The 24,185-nt window shown below is 38.4% G+C and overlaps 1 protein-coding gene across 4 annotated transcripts in view; it reads right to left on the reverse strand.

The window, feature by feature from the left end:
- Nucleotides 1-23,935, reverse strand: part of LOC127449450 (discoidin domain-containing receptor 2-like) — a 59,134-nt gene extending 35,199 nt beyond the window's left edge. For all 4 annotated transcript variants that reach the window (XM_051712870.1, XM_051712868.1, XM_051712869.1 and 1 more), the window contains exon 1: nt 23,775-23,935. The gene's annotated coding sequence lies outside the window, so the exon portion shown is untranslated. The remainder of the gene's footprint in view (nt 1-23,774) is intronic.
- Between the last annotated feature and the right edge of the window lie 250 nt (nt 23,936-24,185).

Raw genomic sequence — 24,185 nt, forward strand, 5'->3', positions numbered from 1 at the left:
GCTGTCACAGCCTATTCAAATAAATTGAGAAGACAAAGTATAGGACTTCCATAATAAGGTTGGGGCAGATTCACCAAAGAGTTGTGCTACTTTAGCACATGTTATTTAAGCACAAACCATTACAGTATGTCCTATTCATAATAAACCACCAAAAATTCAATTATAAGCAAAGTAGCTGAAATACTGCTATGATGAAATATTAAATTAGTCCTTCTTTTCAGGGCTGCCTCATGATGAAGACGTCACTGCAGAGACTGTTTGCCTGCATCATGAATACATTTTTGTCATTCTGTTCTCACTTAAGTGCGGACTTTTCACTTTTTGAGTCTACAAAGATGTACAACTTACAGAATTTCAATAGTACACCCAAATGTCAACTGCCATCTCATACTGTTCATGTGTTACACTCTACTTGCTATAGTTTATTTCCATGTTGCTTCTTTGTCAATTTAGCAATGTCAAATGTAAATCAAGTCAACGTTTTGGTGGCACATGCAGAAATTCGCTATAGGGATGTATCGCTATAAAAGTGTGCAGCCGCAAACATGCCTCCTTTCTATGTAAATTATGTATTGTAAAAAGAATGTATTATAGATTGTGCCTTATTTACAAAACTCAGCGCTATTTGCCAGCCAAAATGAATGTTACACTGAGCCATATGAAGAAGCAGCTGTCTGTCACGGTATTAAACCAATCAGGTCAGAGTAAACTGGTCAAGGAAAACCTCATGTGATTGGTTACTAGAAGCAGGTAGACCCGCCTTCCCCCTCATGCTTGCAAAACTCCTTTCAGTGAGAAATTAGTGTCAAAAGTGTGAGGGCAACAAAGGGAAGATGGAGCAGTGTTTATATTTATGCCACAAACACAAGTCATTTACACGCTTGCAGAAGTTTATTTTACACATACAGACTGATTCCATGCGGTCAATCCATTTTGCTGTTCATGACACCTTTTCTTTGATTGCATATCGCTTATTGCAAGTTTGCAATGTTTTGGGCCATGTTTAGGCGCAAAAACAGTGTCAAAAGTGTAAGCACGAAAAAAAGAAAGTTAGAAGAATACAGACCACATTTACTTTGTGTTAATATGCAATTACAGATTCACAACACATGAATTAGCCTACACTTATACAAAGCATTGAAGTACTGCTGATATTTCTTTCTTACACTTGCAACTTGATTTACACCTTTACGAAACGTTCTGTGCGGGAACACGTGTAAAACATGGGAACTTGTTGTATTGGCATTTTTTGCCCCCATATTTTAAATTTCGGGGATATTTTTTGTAAATTTCGGTACCAATTTTGCTCCGAGTCCCCGTTAATTTCCGACGCTATTGGCATTGCATCTTTCTAAGGTATTTAAAAAGTTTGTTTTAGACATATAGTAGCAAGTAAACAAGATATCCTCACATATATGTCAAACTACATTGTGTTAATATTTGACACAGTTAAAACATTGCCTACCTTAAAAACAAATGTGTTCTTAAACGTGTTCAGACGGTTGCCTCGTACCTGAATGAACGGCTTCTTTCCAGAATAAAATGAAATATGCAGAAAATCACAGAATTACCGTTCTTGTATAGTGACAGGGCAGAACGTCTTGGAGAAGCTAGAGAGACACCGGCGGAATTTTCTTCCCAGAAATTCAGAAATATTATGTATTTTTTTGCACTTTGTAATTGTGGTGAAAAATAACTGTAGCCAAGTTGAATACTTCATTTTTAATCAACTCAAGTAAAAGAAAAAGTACTATTATTTATTTATACTTAAAAGTTGAAAATGTGAAAAATTAACTCAGGTACTATAACGAGAGTAGTTGTAATTCGTTACTTTGCACCTCTGGAATAGATATTATAATTTCTATGGAATACCATCACTGCTTAACGTGAACATACAAACATTGGAAGTCAGGAAGGAGATGCACATTTTTTTGGGAGATGTGGGATTTCTGACTGTATAGTTTGGAAGATAAAAAGTCATGAGCTTCCACCCAGCAGAATGCATTTAATTCCTAGACAACCTAAGGTAGATTTTTGCCAATTGCCCTGATTTCTCGTTGCACGTAAACACCTTTACCTGCATTCTTATCAGCTTATCCAATGTGCACAAGTGTTGTGTGCATGCCTATTTACATTTTGATGCCTAAAGCAGAGAATAACCCAATGATTTGAAATCGAATGTAATCAAGATTTTCTTGCGTTTTCGTATTTTTGGAATAAGCTGATTTTTGGTAGTTATCAGCGCATTGGTCAAAGGTCTGGCTATGCGAGACTAATCATCAGGTAACAAATCAAGACAATAAAAGTGATTTGATTTGAAACCTGATGATTAGTCTCGCATAGCCAGACCTTTGACTATGGCTGAAGGTCTGGGACGTATTGCAGCTTAAAGTGGCCAAGAACTGGTGACTTAGACAGGAAAAAGCTGTCTGACTGAAATGTAAAGTGAAACGCGAAAGAGTGCATTTACATGCACACCAATGCGCAGGTAATAGGCAGCTATAGGCACCATCAATCAATGGGACATTATGCAAAATAAAAATGTTGCCATTTAAACAGGATGTTACTTAGGAACAGTGCATCCGCAGCATAAAGTCTTTGGCTACTTTTGTTGATAATGTGTTTTTCAGACTGATCGTTTCCCATTTGGATGAGTAATGAAGTGTTTTCTGTGTGATGCTTAAGCTTACAGTCTACCAATTCTAACAAATACATTCAAAATGTCCATCAGTTTCTAGAAAGTCAGATTTATACTTACGCACTCCACAGCCAACTCATCTTTCTCAATGTATCAAAGGGAATTTTAAGTACTGTTCAAACTGAGATCAATTAATTCTCTAAAAAGTCAAGATGCATATGTCATGAAGTTATCATAAACTGGAAGCAGAGCACAGCTGTCTAATTTTCAATATACTCTCTTACATGTTTCTCCTCAGGGGAGTTAGTTCATGATGAAAAAAGGCCAAATACCTCGACTTTGTAATGCTAAGGTGCCGTAAAGACCATGAGCTCTTCAAGTGAGCTGGTTATTTGAGGTTAAATTAAATATTAAATCTTCAAAACAAGACTAGTCAATCAGCAAAACCAGCAAACCAGCAATCAACAAACCATTTGTAGTTGTAACCCTAACTTCATATGAAAAGACTAAACCCCACAGGATCAATGAATCTAAGAAAAACCTTCTTAAAACATATGATGAAAGAGTGGATGAAAGCAGAACAGGCACCTAAATATCTGTTTAAACTACACCTGGTTTCAAGTTTCATGGTGAGAATTTAATATTCCCAGGAGAGTAATTATCCCACTCTTTTTTCAGAAAAGAAAAAATCCCCCCAAAAAATCATACTAAAAAAGAAATGTTTGTATCTTATTTTTACAGTATTTGTGTAGACACAAACATTGATTTCAAGGAACCTCTCATTGAACATCACACCTCACAGCACAGAGGGCCAATAGTGCACAAGAAGGCCGTGGCCCTCATGAGACCTCTAAATGTAAATATAGTAGAATTTAGCTGATTCCAAACCACAATGCCGGCTCTTCAGTACAACCTGGCAATAAGAGTCAATTACTCATTACACTGCCTCTTCTAGGTGCTACCGTCAACATGATTCGCATGCAATAGGTGAAGAATGATAAAGTAAACCAGGGCCTTGCACATAGAGCGTGGTTACCTCATAAACAGCATGAGGCCCACATCAGCAAGGAGGAAATAAGTCAAAAATAGTATCAGTGATTTTGCAATGAGGACACAGTGTGCTCTTTGAATTCAAATGTATAGTGGGACTCATAGCTTGGTATCACAACAAGAATGCAACTTAAAACTTAGTTTTTACAGATAAATTAAGCTTTGGGATGAATGCTGTATTTTGTAGGTGAGGATTTTCTTAATGTGCTGAGAAAACCACACCAATATAGAGTAAATAACACTTTAATTGCTAAAGCCATTTTCACCTGTGCCACATTAAAAAATACCTGAGTCATGAATAAATGATTAATGGTCAGAAACAACCAAGAATTATTATTATTATTATTATTATTATAATTTTTTACAGTATACCATAACTTTGCTGGCTTGTGATGGCTTGATGACTTGATGGCTTGTGAATGTTCAATTTACGATCTAAACACCTAAACTGCCGCACTTCAATAGCATCAGCCACCATTATACACAATGTTACTCTAAACTGCTTGTTTCCTCAAATACTGTAAGAAAACGTCATTTTTCTTTTTTTCAATTACTGCACACTCACAAAACACTAGAGGTCGACCGATCTTGGATTTTGCTGATATCAATAACAAAGGTGGTGTAAAAGGCAGATAACTGATTAATTGGCCGATAGTTTTTTAAAATCCATTTATAAAATGTTAAATAAAATTTCGTAGTCTTTCCTTACTATGGCGGGCACAGACACAGAGGGTATAGGAATTAATAAAATCCCAGATGCAGTGTAATGTTCAACCAAAATCCCAATAATAACCAGAAACACAGAAGATTTGGCGCAGAATGTGGGACTTTTAACTGTAAACAAGCCCAAAATAAACAAGGGGCTCTTATTTGTGAAATGACAGACACTTGGCTTCATTAAAACACTCTGTTTTTAAATATTTACCAATTTAAGCTTTTTATATATTCACCAAATTACAAATTGTGCATTTAAATATACATTTCACCAGAATGTTTTTATTTTATTTTTATTTTTTATTATTATTCACAAAATATAAAGTTAGAGACATGATGTATGTGCTGACGGGGCACATTTCCATATTGTCGCATTTTTCTTTGCATGCTCAAGCTTCGATTTAGAACAATTCATTATCCAATCAAAATAAGAAAATTTGGATTGAAGTGGTGATGAATAAATGGATGAATGGAATATTGTCAGGGATGAAAAATTTAGATACAGCAAATCCCCAAGTGATTTTTAATCAGGAATATAAAAAAAAAAGCTATCTGCAACTATCAGCATAGTTTTTTTCAGATAACTGATAGTTCCAGAGAGCAATTATCGGCACCGATTGGTCTACATCTACAAAACGCATTATAGTATTATACTGTATTACTTTTGTATACTTTACTGTACCTACAGTATTTCATAATTTTACTACTTATTATTCTAGAACCTTTTTCAAATTATACGTTATTAGCACTTTTTATTTTGTACGCTTTGTTACCTATTTAATATTGTCACTACTTATTTTTTATTCACTATTTTTAATCACTACTCCTTACTCTAGACCCTAACCAATAACATATTATAACATATAAGAGAAAAGCAATCTAATGACAGCTTCTCTATCTGTCATATAGATTGGAGGATATAGATAGGTCATACATTATCAGTGTCAAAATCTGGTTTTAATCTGTGGCCCTTTAAGCGAGGGTTTTCAAAGATCTGTGATTGTCACTTAACCAACTAACCAGAAAATTACAGTGAAGGGCTCTTCAAACGGCACCTTCCAAGACAACTGTAGGCACTTTTGGTTTTGCGCTCATTGCTTTTTCCTTTTACTGCTCATTGCAAATGACTGTCAAGATTTTATCATATACTTACAAGGATAGTTCACCAAAAAATAATTTACTCCCTTTTATGCTGTTCCAAACTCATAAGACTTTCTTTCTACTGTGGAACACAAAAGGAGATTTTAGGCGGAATGTTAGCCTAATGGCGTATACACACTAGGCCCGGTTGCCTTGTACCCTGCCCAAGCACGATTGTCCCCCCTCCCCCACTGGCCTGCACTCACATTGCAATTAACGTTCCGGGCCTGAGCACGCTTACGTCATTACGATGCGACTTTTTGTTTTGAAGAAAAGAGGAAGAAAAGCGCTCTTGCACAGCACAATGGAGTCCATCATTGTACGAGTACGAGTACAAAGTAACGTTTCTTTGTGGCTTATTTTGAGTAGTCTGGGGTGCGGTGACACACAGCCCTCTCACATGCCTAATTGTCGACAGCATCGTACCACTGGAATTTATCCTTTTCGTTCGACGAGCTGCGAGATTTACCTTCAGATACTGAACCCGCAACTTTTTCAGCTTGTCACGTCATTGCATCAGTGGTTCTTTGGTATCTACGAGCACGAAGATAGTCGCAAATTTGACCAAATATCTCTGAGTTCTTGTGTGTTCTTGTGTGTTGTATCCAGTTATTCCTGTATACACTCGTCTGCCCAAATTGCCAGTGTTGGGCCTCATGTATTCAGATAGAAGACAAAGGCAGGCCTAACAGTCATAAAAAACATTCCTCAAGCCCCCTCCTGCTAAGTCATAAATCTTACTGATAAAATCGCGCCAAAATCAAACAAAGGGAGTCCTAAACAGACTACAGATCCATGAAGCCTTGCCCACTAAAGGATCGAGCACTCAACTCCTATTGGATGAGGCACACAACAGAATGTCCCTCGAACATGACATCATCCGGACTTCAAATAATTCTGAAAATGCTTCCAAAGTTGCTTCCGGCTACTTCGTTCACCGAATACGGACGTAGCTTTTTGCTGCTCTCCGGTGTAACCTCGTGGCATAAGGAAGTAATGTCCGACTTGAAACTGTAGCCATACAATCTCCATCTCGCTGGACGAGTTGAGATTACTCTGTGTTCAACCAAACACTCTAACGGATCCGAAGGAGACCGCCGAGCAATTCGCATCTTCATCCGTTGGCCTACAGAAGTGAAGAGATTAAAGATTTCTCTTCCATCTTCAATCAAGTCGACATTTCTGAGTTCTCCGCCAGCCCGCCGAGAATCAACAGCCGTACCGCCCTCTGAGAATCAACAGCCGTACCGGCCGCCGACAGCGCGAGGAAACGGCTCTAGTCATCACACGAGCCTCAAGAAACCGGGTCAAAGTTAAAGGACGGAGGAAAACACATTCTACCTGTGTCCTCATGCGATTCAAGTAAGAGGTTTACGTCTGGGCAGAGATAGAATATTATAGTGTGTTATTCTTGTGTTTCAAGGATTTTTGCTTGTACAGTTTACGGACCGCCATGTCCGCTAATTATTAATACTCAGGGTATTAATTATCACGAATTTGTTTTGCTGTATTGTAGTCCAACCAAACTGGACTGTTGTGCATTTTCGCCATCGCGGGTGAGACAGCAACTGAGTTCATCCATTAAAGAGTCAAATAACAAGGGACTTTTACGAGCCCCGCTCGTAAAACCGCGTCTCTGAGTGATGAACACGGCTGCTTTATCTCCAGCTATCGCGAAATCAGCTTTCGGGCTGTCACTTAATCCTCTCTCTCTCTCTCTCTCTCTCTCTCTCTCTCTCTCTCTCTCACTAACCACACTGACACACACACACACACACTGTCACACACACACCTTGTGTTATAGAATTATTTTTATTTCCATATCTAATCATATCACTGTTTAGTTTGTAGTTGTAAATCGGAAGTTTATTGACTGCATTGTATTAATTATTAATTGATATTACTGCATAAATAAACTTTGTTTATATTACAAAGAGAAGTGTTTTGGTTTGTTTTGCATACACCTGTATCATGCTGACGGGATGTCAGTGCTGGGATTCAAACCTTCGTTCATTGTTTTTTTCCCGAAAATCGATATTCTTCGGATGTCGATTTTCCTAAGAAAACAATCTAATATTGAGACTGTTTTAATATTCGGTTATTAGTCCCTGATTCCAGGGTGGTGCCCCGTCAATGTTAATCCTTATTAATATTCTATTGATTTTTGATAACTGATAATTATCTTTGATTGAATTTGAATGATCAATAAGCTAGTGTTAATTTTAATGTTTCATCGACGTTAACAATTAACGATTATCTTTGATAACTGTTGATTTAAAGGATTAAAAAAAGCTAACATTGATTCTCATCAATGTTCTATTGATTTTAATAATTAATAATTATCTTTGATAATTATTAATTATTGCTAATAACCAAACTTGCTCCTAAACGTAGCACACTACATTTACTGGAGTCCCATATGAGGTTTTAATGAGTTAGATCCAATTAATTAATTTAAATATTGATTAATAACTACAGAAATAATTATTAATTATTTCTGATAGTAACCCTGATCTAAACAACCAGTAAAGCCCTACATAATAATTGGTGCCCCGTGTGAGGCATCCTACGTGCCAGTTCTGTCACAGTGTGTATGCATAAGAATCCAAAGTAATAACTTGAAATCCTTACTTCAAAGTTTGGTTCTGTTTGACAATTTACTTCTCACAACTTGCCAAACATAAGCCAGTGTGGTGTGAAAGTGCTCTTAAGAGTGAATTAGGGGTTGGTAAATTTACTATAGTCTGCTTAAAACCTGCTGTTGTTGTTATTTAACTCCTAACGCTTTCATCTAAATGTTACAGAGAGGTGCCAAGTCACTTCATTGACATCCACCAAAGAGAGAACACAGTGAAATTTGCACATTACATAACAGTAGACCGTAAGCCACAGGTCGAAGCCTCTCAACTGTGCTTTCGTGTTAGCATTATATCAACTGTAAAACAACAAGCTGTCAGAGCCACTATCACAAGAATTTTTACGGCCCCAGTAAAATGAGTCACCAATCGCCCTGCGTGACTGGAGCTGAAGCTCCACAGAGGTTAGTCGACCCAGCACTGCAAGATGTAGTTGCTGCTGTCCTTCGTCTCTCCATAGAGGAGAGAGATAACCTTAACGGCTACAATGTTAGTCGTTGTGATGAAGCATTGCAGGAACTAGTTGATTATGTCAACAACCCGGTCGGGAAGCCAATGCGCACAATCCTGGACCTTGTGGGCCAAATGTTCCTTCTTCATCACCGCAAAACCCAACTGCAAACGGCCGAGCACCAGGCCCAGCTTGCACAGCTGCAGAGCAGCTATCATGCGGTGCAGAGGGAAAATCTCAGCCTGCACCAAGAAATTAGGTGCACTCAAGCTGAGAAAGTCCAGGCACAGAAAGATAATGCCTGGATGCAGGAGGAAAACGAAGCCCTGCACAGGCAGCTTCAAGCTGCCCAGCTAAAAGTAGAGTCAGATCAGGTAAGTGCAGCTGAAATGCACCGCACGACATCTGACATAGAAGAGGGCTCCCTTTGTAGCGCTACGCGTAGAAATGTGCCCCTGAGAAACCCAGGAACACACGCTAGGAGCCGAGCTGCCCCTAGTGGTACAGTCTCTGACTTCGTCCTCCAAGACACCTTTCAAAATCCTCCAGCAGCCCGCTGGTTGGATGCAGGCGCCCCTCCTTATAGTTGCCCCCCCCAGTCAGTTTTCAGTCACGCCACCTTGCGTTTCAAACCGACTGATTCCACACCACGAAGGGGGGACAATTATTTTCAAGCCCAGAGTGGTGTAAGTGGCTCAAAGATCCCATTAGCCAGGGAGCTGTACGCAACCCGGGGTCCACCCCCATGCGTCGACTGGACTCCTTCCCCACCACGAAGGGGAAGAAGTCGTCCTCATCGCTATAGCGATCCGAGTGACTATGATGTTTCGGATGACTCAGACGACCCGTGGTCATACCGACACCAGCGCTTGCGCATCCGACAACTTGAGTCCCTCGCAGGGGACATAGAACGCTTTGACCCAAATAATCGAGATTCAAACATCGACAATTATCTTAGGGAAATTGAGCACTGCCTGATTGATTTGCCTTACGCTTCATCACGTGAAAAACTCAAGCTCATATGGAAGACCACGGTAAGGAGTGTCCATGCGTTCATGGAAACGCTACCGACTGGTACACAAAACCGCTACTCAGCTCTGTGTAAAGCCCTACGCGAGGAGTATTCGCTGTATATCGACGAAGCCTCCGCTACCATAGCTGCTTTCGCCATCACCCAGAAGAGGCACGAGCCTCCGCGTGAGTATTATAGACGCCTGAGAACCACGTACTTCCAAGGAAGTAATGCGCCAGGTCTGGAGGAGGAACGAGCTTTCAAGTCTCTTTTCCTTCACAACCTCCACGAGTGCGTGCGATATGATGTCACAATGCACTGCAGAATGGGCAACCCCACCATGCAGGAAATCAGAAAGTACGCGCAACTGGCATGGGAGACACGCGTGCGCCCTGCCCGAGGGCACGAAGGCGACGCCAGAGCCCTGGGGATCCAAGCCTCATATGCAGACATAGCGCTTGAAGGCAACAAAATGCCTCACGTTAAGGTGAATGCTAGAACCGGACCCCAGAGGCGCCGATCACCCCGCCAGCAGGGTAAGCAACAGAACCAGGGGGGTGGTAACCAGACACACCCCCAGGGTCACGGCAGGCCTAAACAACAAAACGTTCGCTGGCCGAAAGGAAATGCGTGTTTCAAACGAAAACCCAAACAAGAAGGTGAGTGGGTAGGTAAGGTTTCAAATACCCTCAGAGAACAAGATTTGAGAGAGGAAATGGAGGATATTAGGAGACGCTTGACTGAGTTAGTAACTAAGCTTGACGTGCTCCGTTGTTCACCAGGTCCGCCGACCTCCTCAAAGGAACACGGCACTGAAACCCCGTTTGTATGACTAGACGATGTACCCCCTCCCGTTAACGCCAAAGTTTACTTTGTAGGTCGGGAAAAGGGGAACAGTGTCCAAGTTGCTCCCCAAAACAGTCACTCCTAACATGCCACACCCTCCTTTTCTGACCTTCTTGGGCGATCTGTACCGTAAGGGCAACGCCTGACACATGGGTCATTCAGCTCCCACTCACTACTCGACACCGGTTCCGAAATAGTCTAATGGGTTCCAACACCTTCGCAGAGGTGGCTAGAGCAAAGCTCTCCCTTGGCAAACCGTTATAGACAGAGACCTGCAACGTAAGCGTCACAAGCTACACACAAGATAGGTCGTCTATCACAAAACGGGCCTGGATTGACACCTTTCAAGGGATGATGCTAACATACCCTGTTTACATATGTCCCATTAATACGGAACCACCATTAGTTGGCCAGGACCTACTGAACCGATTGGCTCCGCTCATTGACTGCCGTCGTGGACATGTGGGCTCAGGTTGACATACCGAGACCACTTGGTCCAGAAAACAGTTCGCCAGCTTCAGATACACACGTCGCCATTGTCCAAAAATCCAGCAGAGACGGCGACTCCAATAAGAACAATTACAGGGCCTGGGTAAAACCCTTCAGGGTACTATAGTCACTGTAAATTTGCAATCCGTTCTTATTGATAACACTTTGCACTCTTTAGGGATTTTGTCAGAGAAAACAACTTATGCGTGTATCGTTAGAGATCTAATGCAGGACCTCAGGGAAATTAGCTCCTCAGTCAACAGTCTGAGTGGTGGAAGGATTCCAGATTACCTGGTCTCCCTAGACCTTTTCGAACAAATCCTTAGATCTGCTACTATCTCCATTGTGCAACCTTCACAGATACACATGGCATATAGTTTTGGCATTGAAATTCCAAACAATGTAAATCCTCAGAACCTCAAAATAGGATTTATCCTCAATCTACCGTCATAGGCAGAATATATATAGACTAAAATCTGTATTTAATGTTGGTTTTCAGAGAGGTAATGCACACATTCACCTCAAAACACCACCAACACTCGCCTACCATGATGAGGACCCCTCGCTCTACCTTATCTCTAACCTAAACATGTGTACCAAGACAAAGTACATTCATTGGGTTTGTCAAAACGCAACCCCTTTGTTAGAGAGGTGACTAACTACCTCTGCGGCCAAAGAGCCGAATTCCATGAACAAGTGTCATGATAGCATGTCCATCAAAGATGAAGGAACAGAGACAAAGGTAGAGCGAGCAGGCAGTTGCTGGCTCGTTAACACACCAGCCACCGAAGTCATACGACTGCCATGATACAGCCACTAAGCTAAGGCCACTAAACTAAGGCTACCAAACCAAACGGTGTTCTTAATGGTTCCCCAAAGAGCCATCGTGCACACTGACGATATTGTCCTCCATCATCTCAACGTCAACAAACATGACGCAGAAATTGAGATCATGGACGTATTTAGAGGTCACAGCCTCACCGTTGATGACACCCTTCGACAGCAGCTTCAGGCTGAAGGGATGGAATTAGTGAAGTTCAGTCTCAAACCGACTGGCTTGACCACTATATTTCATAGTCACATAAGCAGATCGTCGTCTTACCGAGAACACCCTATCAGTTTGGTTGCCCTCTGGCTCCTCCTTAGTGGTTGGATCATCGCAATTATTGCACACGCCATGTACAGGTACATTCAACACCTACAGGCCAGACTGGACTCACTTCTCATACAGCCGCGTTTTACACACCAGTCTGAGCCCATCACACAGGTTAACTCCATCATTTCCAAGGATAAGCCTTTTAACCTTTAACCCTCCTTTCCTCTAACATTTTGTTCCTAGTAACCAATGTCAGGTTCTACTTTGATTTTGTGTTATGACCAAAGAACAACAAAGGATTGTGTTATGGTTAATGCTGTGCCTTCCAATAACTTGAAATGTTTATGTGTGATGAATGTAGTTTTAGAATTAGCTAGAAGTTCTATGCCCAGATGTGCCTCAATCTCTGTCCAGACGATAAAACCTCTGTGAACTCTAATGAACTGTATGGACTGTGCAACCATTTCTCTTTCCTATCAGGAATACATGGATGGCGTAACCCACAGGTTACTGTGAACCGACAAGAACTGTTCGGCCCTTCAGTTGCTCTAAAGATGCTGGACAACAACCAACTCTTCAGAACAAAGGGGGGAATGTTGGGCCTCATGTATTCAGATAGAAGACAAAGGCAGGCCTAACAGTCATAAAAAACATTCCTCAAGCCCCCTCCTTCTAAGTCATAAATCTTACTGATAAAATCGCGCCAAAATCAAACAAAGGGAGTCCTAAACAGACTACAGATCCATGAAGCCTTGCCCACTAAAGGATCGAGCACTCAACTCCTATTGGATGAGGCACACAACAGAACGTCCCTCGAACATGACATCATCCGGACTTCAAATAATTCTGAAAATGCTTCCAAAGTTGCTTCCGGCTACTTCGTTCACCGAATACGGACGTAGCTTTTTGCTGCTCTCCGGTGTAACCTCGTGGCATAAGGAAGTAATGTCCGACTTGAAACTGTAGCCATACAATCTCCATCTCGCTGGACGAGTTGAGATTACTCTGTGTTCAACCAAACACTCTAACGGATCCGAAGGAGACCGCCGAGCAATTCGCATCTTCATCCGTTGGCCTACAGAAGTGAAGAGATTAAAGATTTCTCTTCCATCTTCAATCAAGTCGACATTTCTGAGTTCTCCGCCAGCCCGCCGAGAATCAACAGCCGTACCGCCCTCTGAGAATCAACAGCCGTACCGGCCGCCGACAGCGCGAGGAAACGGCTCTAGTCATCACACGAGCCTCAAGAAACCGGGTCAAAGTTAAAGGACGGAGGAAAACACATTCTACCTGTGTCCTCATGCGATTCAAGTAAGAGGTTTACGTCTGGGCAGAGATAGAATATTATAGTGTGTTATTCTTGTGTTTCAAGGATTTTTGCTTGTACAGTTTACGGACCGCCATGTCCGCTAATTATTAATACTCAGGGTATTAATTATCACGAATTTGTTTTGCTGTATTGTAGTCCAACCAAACTGGACTGTTGTGCATTTTCGCCATCGCGGGTGAGACAGCAACTGAGTTCATCCATTAAAGAGTCAAATAACAAGGGACTTTTACGAGCCCCGCTCGTAAAACCGCGTCTCTGAGTGATGAACACGGCTGCTTCATCTCCAGCTATCGCGAAATCAGCTTTCGGGCTGTCACTTAATCCTCTCTCTCTCTCTCTCTCTCTCTCTCTCTCACTAACCACACTGACACACACACACACACACTGTCACACACACACCTTGTGTTATAGAATTATTTTTATTTCCATATCTAATCATATCACTGTTTAGTTTGTAGTTGTAAATCGGAAGTTTATTGACTGCATTGTATTAATTATTAATTGATATTACTGCATAAATAAACTTTGTTTATATTACAAAGAGAAGTGTTTTGGTTTGTTTTGCATACACCTGTATCATGCTGACGGGATGTCAGTGCTGGGATTCAAACCTTCGTTCATTGTTTTTTTCCCGAAAATCGATATTCTTCGGATGTCGATTTTCCTAAGAAAACAATCTAATATTGAGACTGTTTTAATATTCGGTTATTAGTCCCTGATTCCAGGGTGGTGCCCCGTCAATGTTAATCCTTATTAATATTCTATTGATTTTTGATAACTGATAATTATCTTTGATTGAATTTGAATGATCAATAAGCTAGTGTTAATTTTAATGTTTCATCGACGTTAACAATTAACGATTATCTTTGATAACTGTTGATTTAAAGGATTAAAAAAAGCTAACATTGATTCTCATCAATGTTCTATTGATTTTAATAATTAATAATTATCTTTGATAATTATTAATTATTGCTAATAACCAAACTTGCTCCTAAACGTAGCACACTACATTTACTGGAGTCCCATATGAGGTTTTAATGAGTTAGATCCAATTAATTAATTTAAATATTGATTAATAACTACAGAAATAATTATTAATTATTTCTGATAGTAACCCTGATCTAAACAACCAGTAAAGCCCTACAGCCAGTAAACACTGCACCTATGCCGTAGACCAAAGTGATCCCTTTGCCCAGTCACATCACTGACGTCTTGTTTCGAGTTCCATGCTCGGTCATGATTAGCGATCACACTAGATATGTACCATGTCTGAGCCAACTGAACTGTGCCTGAGCACAACTCTTCAACCGGGCATGGTACGGAGCGATCACACTAGTCAAACAAACTGGACTTTGGGGGTCAAACGTGCTCAGGCACGGTACAGATTGCCTAGTGTGAGTACACCCTAAGTCACCACTCTTTTTCACAGTATAGAAAAAGATGCAATGAAAGCGAATGGTGGCAAGACTAATATCTCCTTTTGTGTACAACAGAAGAAAGAAAGGTGGGCTTTGAGCAACATGAGGGCGAGTAAATGAGAATTTTCATTTTTGGGTGAACAATCCTTTTAAAAATATAGCAGTGGAAACCATCTGTTACCTATGTGAAGCAGGGATGCATTGCTCTGCCTTGCACAGATTGGAGATCACTTAGTTTTCTTAGTTTTAAAGCATTTGTACTATTCTGGTTGGCTTAGCAAAAGGATAAGTGTTTGTTTAGATTAAATGGCACTCACTGCCTCCAAACATTCCTAAGTCACAAGAGCTCTTCTCCTTGTTATAGTGGCTCATTGGAACTTAACACTCAAGCTAGCACAACTGAAACAGTGCATTTTATTTGGCATACTACGTACCTCTGGAGTTAATGTCTTTTACTCGCCAGGCTGACATTCACATGCCTGCAAATTTAGGCATGAAGAGAACATGTGTTTTTCATTTGAAACCTCTTTCATTCCTCCCTAAAGCAATGGTCATAGCATTGCAGATATTTGACTTTCATGGGAATGCATAAATCCGAATCAAGTGGCAGTTCCAGCAAAATTAGATCCAGGTGATCGCAAAAACAGATGCAAGTGCATCGGTAAAGCAGCACGACACATGTTACAGAATTACAGGGTTAAAGTTTTGTAATGAGTGAATGTTTTCTGCTTGTTTCTTTTTTCTTTTCTTTTCTTTTTTTTTTTAAGAATAACACTAACTTTTTCAATATTAAAATTAGAAATATAGCACAGAATGTGGACCTTTTAATAAAGGTATCTTATACTCCACAGTACTGTATATGGAGACCATGGGCATGTATTAAGCAAGAATGACACTTATTTAGCACATGCCCATAAAAGTTCTCTCTCTGCCTGAGAAAAAGAAGTGTAAACATTTCAAATTTGAAAGAAGCCTAAATAACTTTATTCTCTACGTGTGTCTCCACGAGTCTTCCATGTTTCAGAGTATCTGGTCTCAGTTAAAAACACTGACACAAAAAGAACATTATTACCACACAATATCATTCTTAACTCACATTAACACAATTCTGAATAGCATCTTGTTAGGCTCACATTACATTGGTAAGATTTCTTAATTTTTGGAATGTTCTTAACTCATATTAACTGAATTCTGAATGATGAAGCTTGTCCATTTTGAGCAGAAGCATTTGCATTTGCTTTAGGTTAGAAATCAAATTAGTTTTGTTTAAAGTTTTAACTGTAGTTCCACCTCGTGAAATTCCAGCAGTGCAGCAGCTGCGTATTTCAACTCTGCTGTCATTGTCACCCAGTTCAAATTTGATTGATAGGAAAAAATCAGCCCTGATCATAGGCTGTTTTAAACAATAGCCTGATGTCCGATAGTGCAGATAATTGCATTTACCAGCCAATACTGATGTTTCGCAGATCTGTCAACAACAACAAAACACCTTTTGTGGTAGATTTTTTTTAATTATTATTATTATTATTAAAAAACTGATAGCCTTTTAAATTAAACTGGTAGGCAGTTGTGTTGTTGTCTGTGAGTTATGAAGGACAATGTAAAAAAAAAAAAAAATTCAAGAGCCCTTAGTGTTTCCTACTATTTGATAAGTAAAAGCAGCTATCGCCTCAAACGATGTAAGACTAATAGTACTTTGAAAAGATCATAGTTCAGCCAGATCGTTGTTGTTAGGGAATATACAATATATTGATATAGATTTCAAATCTTGTGATGTCTTTTTGATTTCTTGAAACGACAGGTCTTTGTGAGGCAGTAGAAAACTGAAAATACATGCTATTATTACCATCTGTACTTTTAAAATGATTTATAATGAAATACACAGTCAGCTGTTAGAATCCTTTGGATATGATTTCAGAAACACATTCATATTTTCATGCTAGAGTGGAATGCTGGAATGAAGCTGTTTTCTGGTTAACTTTATCTGTGCACCATGAAACACGTCACAATGCAAGATATACTCCCTCCTGAGCTTTCACACTTAAATTACACCTAACAACTTTGCCAGTGGAAAAAGTGTTTCCATTTCCTCTCAGAAAAGTAACAGTCAGTTTATGAAGTGTTGCATGAATCATACACAACTCAATGAAAGCTGTCAGTGCTTTCGTTCTGCGCCCTTGATATGTGTTTCCAAAAGAGCAGATTTTCTTCTACACATTAGTATGGGAAAGCTTTCATTTATAATGATAAAACTCACTGACCAAGGATAATTGATGATCAACTTTGAATATACAATATATTATGAAAATAATATGTACAATTATACGTTAATGATCAAGAGGGCTGCACTCTAAAGCAGCTTGCTGTGGTGATCAAAAATAAATCAACCGCATAAAGTAATTATAGCAATCTTTTTCAAGTCATAGATACCAAATTATATACGTAGATAAATACATAAAAATACATGTAAAAGCATTTTTTCCATTTGTGTATCCAGAATAATAATTTCTGCTTAGACGGGGAAGCCTTTATTTATTTATTTATTTATAGAAACACTATTTTTTTTATAAAGACATAGTACAGATACTATAAAATATATTTTAAAAAACATTTATTTGTTTTTATAATATAATTATTTTTATTTACAATTATTTATTAATTTTATATTTTTTTATTTTTCAACAAGGTACTGCAAGAAAAGTGACGTTTTACTCTAATTTTACATGCTGGAGGTTAGTGGTACAGAGGTGCAGGAGTTAGCCCTCTGGAGACAACTAGTGGGTAACTGCTCAACCATTCTTGGGAGCTTTTTCTGCAGTTTACTGACTTTTAATGATTTGGACATATTAAAGCCAATCAGCTAAAGAAGACATGAAATCAAGTCTCTGCTATTTTCACTTGTTTATTGTTACTTATTTTCACTTGTTTTGAGTCTCTGCAAATTATACACCCAGACCGAAGTGTATCATTACGATGAAAGTGAATCATTATTATCTTTTACTGGGTTTCTATTCCTCCTTACTTAGTTCTCAACCAAAAAGACCTGCAACATTGAGGTTAAATACACATGCACAATGCTCAGTGATAATGGTTTGGAAATCTTCCATACTTGCCTACATTTGAGTTCAATTCATTAATGTATTAAAGCGATTTTATGTTGATTGCGTTTAGAGCATATGGGTAGTAGCTAACATGAAATACTTTTGAGAAGTTGACATGTTTTGCAGTGTGACATGCTAAACATTGCTAATTATGTGAGATTTAGTAAAAAGCATTTTGCTAATCATTTTACAATGATTATGCATGCAACTATTATTACATTACATTTATTGAGAGTCTACATGTATTTGTACTTTTAAAAACTAATTTGTCAAACCAAAGGACCATTTAAAATGAACTAGTGTAGACAAAATGTCATTAAAATGGTTTAAAAAATAAAAAATGGTGGCCAGTTACAGGACCTAAAATATATACTTTCCCTTATACATTCATGTAAAATTTTACCTAGATTCCACATGTTGATATAAAATGTCCATGGACATGGACTTATGTGTCAATTACCCAAATAATGAAACACCATTCAGCCTCATTAAGCTTTTTGTTTGCTGAACAAAATAAATATAAAGCACACAATGTTTACTTAGAGAAACGTATAGGCAAGGGCGTAGGTTTGGTTTGAATGTTGGTAGGGACATATTTGCAAGGAAGACAAAATGTTGATATTAAGAATGCAAGAGAGGGCCTGGGTAGCTCAGTGGTAAAGATGCTGGCTACCACCCCTGGAGTTCGCTAGTTCAAATCACAGGGTGTGCTGAGTGACTCCAGCCAGGCCCAGTTGCTAGGGAGGGTAGAGTTACATGGAGTAACCTCCTCGTGATCACTATAATGTAGTTCACTATCGGTGGGGTGCGTGGTGAGTTGAGCGTGGATGCCACGGTGAATAGCATGAAGCCTCCACACGCACTGTCTCCATGGCAACACGCTCAATAAGCCAGTGATAAGATGCACGGTTTGACGGTCTCAGACGCAGAGGCAGCTGGGATTCGTCCTCCGCCACCCGGATTGAGGCAAATCACTACATGACCATGAGGACTTAAAAAAGCATATTGGGAATTGGGCATTCCAAATTGGGAGAAAAAGGGGAGAAAAAAAAAAAAAGAATGCGAGAACATATCATAGTGTCTATAGAGGCACAATATTTCCTCATATAATAAGTCTCATTTCTATTCCTCTGCCCCACCATATTAAATATTAGCCCGTTTTTTTTATTTTATTTTTGATCACAAAGGTGACATTTTATTTCTTGACAAAACAAAAATGCTTTTCCTATCTAGCCCAATATTCTTCTCAAATGTGCAAAATAAAATATTTATTGGCTAAATGTATGCTATACATTATGTGCAGAAAATATGAAATATTAGTTAGCAGACATAGAACGACTCATTTTGACGAGCTGCTTGCTCGACTCGATGTTGTAGAAACACACACATACTAGACACGGTGCCTAATATTTTATGCTCCTTGTATCTTTATAAACATTATAGATGAATGCAATAAAATAATACTGCAAGATAATTTGTATACCAAAAAAATGTATATATTGTGCAGCTGCAGCCCCACTGGCCACCACTAAATTCTTAATTTAAGATGGCAATCAGTGTTCTGTGAAGTTATACCAGCATTTTAAAATCCTGCACCTCTAATCCACCCCCATACCTACCTGGAACCTAACTAAACTGTAATCATTTGCACATGAATAATGATACTGAGAATTTTTAATAGTCACAAAAATGTAAATAGAAAACATATTATAAGTAAACATATTTTAAATATTATCTATTTTCTAAGTGGTAAAATTGTCCAAATGTTGGTCGGGACATTTTTGATGTCACTATTATCCCTACCTAAATCTATGCCTTTGCTTATAGGTACCTACCTACAGTACAAATTTAAAATGCACTGGCATTTCAGTCAGCGGCGTAGCTAGACCCTGGCTGATAGGGCTGAAGCCCTGGATCTTTTGTTAATAGACCCGATGATGATGAGAGAAAAAAGAAGTAAGGCTTAATGTTAATTACATCAGGGTTCAAAAACAACAAGGCAGGCTTCAATTCTGGCTCCAAATGTAAATTAATTCCAATCAGTGACAGTGAGCCCAAATTGCATTAACTGACAGTTCGCACTTTGACTTTTACCTGCTGATCGTTCTCAAGTTCATCAGTGTGTGGGAGCTTTCTATTTTCTCTCACGGGGTGCAGCTTTTCTGTATCAGAGGCACTGAGGTTTTATTATGCAAGCCTTATTTCTAAATATGTAATCTATAAGCCTTGTTTCTAATCTTCATTTGTTTTTAACAATCCACACACCAAGTAGATTTTAATGCATGCGCCAGTCATCTTGTTCGGTTAGTCGGGAGTCAGTACGTGGGAATAAAGAACGTTTATTGCAATGGAATGTCCTCAAACACAATTCAAAATAGCAGCACAGTGAGTTATAAGCCTAAATAGCACAATACAAAGGTCTTAAAATGATAAAAGCTCACATTAAAGTCAAACAAATATGACTGCCTGTATATGCGCTCTGCCTGTGCTCGTTCACATTTCCATGTCATGTGCGTGGAGTTACACAGCTGCGTTTAAATAGCCTCTTTGGGGTGCTTTGATTTTTAAATGGTTTAAAATCAAATGACATTGAACTTGTCACATTATTGTACTTAAGTCTGCACACCAGAGCAAAAGGGGGAAAAACACTCTCTTACTGTTTATCAAGCGTTGAAACTTTGCTTTGTTAAAAACAACCTGGAGTCATGTTTATGAAACCCAATGCAGGTGTTTTGAGATGCGTTTATAAAAATGTAAGTTATTTGTAACTTTACTCTGTGATCCCACGATGGCATTTTATTGCCACGTTAAATAAAAAATAAAAAAAGTACGTCGTGATATTTTGCGAATAAAGTAAAAATTATGAGAATAAAGTTGTAGCATTCTGATATTACATTTCGTATGAGAATAATGACAAATTTATTAAAATAAAGTCATAGCATTTTGAGATTCTAGGCATAATATTTTGAGAATAAAGTAAAAATGATTAGAATAAAGTCTTAGCATTGTATGAATGAAGCAGAAATATTAGAGAAAAAAAATCTCAATATTAGGCTAAACAGAGCATCATTATCACAACGGTAGAATGGACACCAAGCCAGCAGCTTCATTAATGCAAGAGATGGACGTGGAGGACGTAGTTACATCATACTTTAGGATAGGATAGGATAGGATTTAGCAGTAAAGAAATCCTTGGTCTTTTGACGCATCAGCAGAGATTTTTAACATCTGGACACTGCAGAGGTTATGTAGGACATTCAATTTATCCAGGAGAAAGAACCAGACAGATTCGAGCAGTCTGTTGTTATTGGGTTTTCCTCTCTACTGTAACTGAGGGGATGTTTCCACATACAATATCTTGATATTATGGACTTATATAATTCACAGCAGTTCCAATTATTTTTCGCTTCACTTGAGTGCGAGCGTATATCTTGTGCCTCCCTTGACAGGCGCCCACATGTTGAAAACTCCTGTACTAACGCACACCTCATTCATGAACAGATCTCACAAAAAACTTGTCACAAATTCAGCTCATTTGCATGGCTAAGTTATCTCCCTGGTTAGTGGTGTTGTATGCAAAACCCCAGGCGCTCCACTTTGTTGTTGTCTACCACATCACTTTCAATTTATTCTCAAAATATTACCACTTTAAACTCATAATGCTTCGACTTCATTCTCGTTATTTTTACTTTATTCTCAAAATATAATGATAAATGGCTATTGCAAATTTAAATTGTTAAATTGCTTTGATTTTATTGTTAGCATTAATATCTGCACAATGAACAATGAGCCGGCAAGTTGTAATTCTCGCTTTGATCCTCTGCATTTTCAATTAAAATGTGTTTGACCCGTTAATTGTGCGCCTGACGTTTGCTAATATAAAGTTCTGAACCGGTGTCAGTGTTGTGCTTAATATAATTATTATTTGACAGGTAGGGTGGTCATTTTTTAAGTCATGGAAGGAAGGATTCATTTTCTTTTTATATTATAATATGGCCTGTGCATGGGCTAAGCCCCGGATGACACTGAAGTCTAGCGACGCCCCTGATTTCAGTTGTCGTTGTACAGATGTTTAAGGATAGATTTTAAATGTGCACAGTTTAAACATATTTTGTATTGTTTGGAAAGGTTATTACTGCCTTATGCCACTAGTGAGGTCATATTGTTTACAAACAAGGTTGATTTGCATGGTAGGCAGGATGATATGATGGCCCCTGTATTTGGACGACTTAGCCACCCTTAAAAATATGCATTTAAGTGCATTAGACAACAAATTATCTAGTGGCATCTGTAAACCCTTACTCAGAATTACATGGGCACTTTTCTAAGCCATTTCTGTTGTAACTTTAAACCAGATGGTCTCAAGGCCATTTAAATGGATATGTGAAGTCAGTTACCCTCACATTTCCTCACAAAAGTAACCACAAGTGTAGTTCATCAAATACACTGGGACATGTTCCATTAAGTGCAGGGTGAACAGTATAAATTTGTATATTTGTATATTTGTATACAGTATATTTGTGAAATGTTCTGCTTTTAAAATAAATGTAATTTTGGATTGATATTTTATTCAAAATACCATAAAAATAAATATTATTGTATTGTAACTTTTTTTTTTATACATTTATTCATTTTGAAGCATGCTTCTAGTGTGTCTCTGGAACATTTTAATAGGGAATAGAATCTTCACGTAAATTAATACAGAAAATTCATGCATTTATTTATTTATTTTTTGCTACAAATGTTGTATCCTCCATTTATCACAACCAACCAAATACACATATTTTCATATACACTACCGGTCAAAAGTTTTGAAACACTTGACTGAAATGTTTCTCATGATCTTAAAAATCTTTTGATTTGAAGGCGTATGATTAAATGTTTGAAATGAGTTTTGTGGACAAAAATAAAATTGTGCCACCATATTAATTTATTTCATTATAAAACTAAAATTTAATAATAATAAAAAAAAGTTTTTGCAATTGATGACTTGGACCAGATAATTAAGAAAAGCAGCCAATAAGTGCCCAACATAGATGGGAACTCTTTCATTACTGTTTAAAAAGCATCCCAGGGTGATACCTCAAGAAGTTGGTTGAGAAAATGTCAAGAGTACATGTCTGCAAATTCTAGGCAAAGGGTGACTACTCTGAAGATGCTAAAATATAACACAGTTTTGATTTATTTTGGATTTTGTTTAGTCACAACATAATTCCCATAGTTCCATTTATGTTATTCCATAGTTTTAATGACTTTACTATTATTCTAAAATGTGAAAAAAAAAAAAAAAAAAAAATTATAATAATAATTATAATAGTTTCAAAACTTTTGACCAGAAGTGTATATTTATCATACTAATGCAAACTAACCACATTTTTTCAAAACTGCATATAAAAGAAAAGGAAATGTGAGACGACGAGAAAGAATCTTTCACTTAGCTGTCACTTAGGGACTACAGAGGAACAAAGTATCATTACCAGGCAAAATCAAGTACTTTTAGCACACTTATGTGCAATTTTACAAGTCAGAACACGTATGCAGACGGGTACCTTATAATACAGTCAATTCAGAACAGCTGGTTTGTCACTGCTCGCTTCTCAGAGCAATCACTGGATCAAGTATCAAGTTGCTCTGTTATCCGCTATTTTAGCCTGCCATGCAAACAGTGACTTTCCAAGTTTTGAACACAAAGACCATGGCACTAATACACACTTTAAATCTATTCTTCTTGCATTCACCATTGTCAATCATATCCACATTGCCCTAAATCAAGTAAAAGTAAATAGTCAAGCCTTTTCAACAGAACTATAAGAAAACAAAGAAAGTACTGTTTATGAAAAAATACAAACTTACTGCTTAGGTTGCTTTTTTTTTTTTTTTTTTTTTTCAAACCATTTGTCCAGAGCTTTCTTAATTCCAAGTAATATGCATATAAGCAGCAGGAGGAAAAACAAGAATGCTTCTTTCTCTCTGAAGTTTTCTCTAAGATCTCACATTCAGGCACACTAAGCTGATGTAAGACACCTCTGGATGAGGGGGAAAAAAACAGGAGAGCAAGAGTGAGAGTGAGAGAGTGAGAGAGAGAGAGAGAGAGAGAGAGAGAGAGAGAGAGAGAGCAAAAAAAAAAAAAACTAACATTCTGAGGATTCTTGGGAACATGCCAAAGTCCCAGAATTCTTCATGCCATACAGAAGGTTTCAATTAAGTAAGACTCCTGTGACCAATCAGAGATTTTTCTTGAATATTCTTTCCCCCATCTTTCTT

Source organism: Myxocyprinus asiaticus, chromosome 12 (genome assembly GCF_019703515.2).
Source record: "Myxocyprinus asiaticus isolate MX2 ecotype Aquarium Trade chromosome 12, UBuf_Myxa_2, whole genome shotgun sequence".
In the NCBI taxonomy this organism is placed as follows: Eukaryota; Metazoa; Chordata; class Actinopteri; order Cypriniformes; family Catostomidae; genus Myxocyprinus; species Myxocyprinus asiaticus.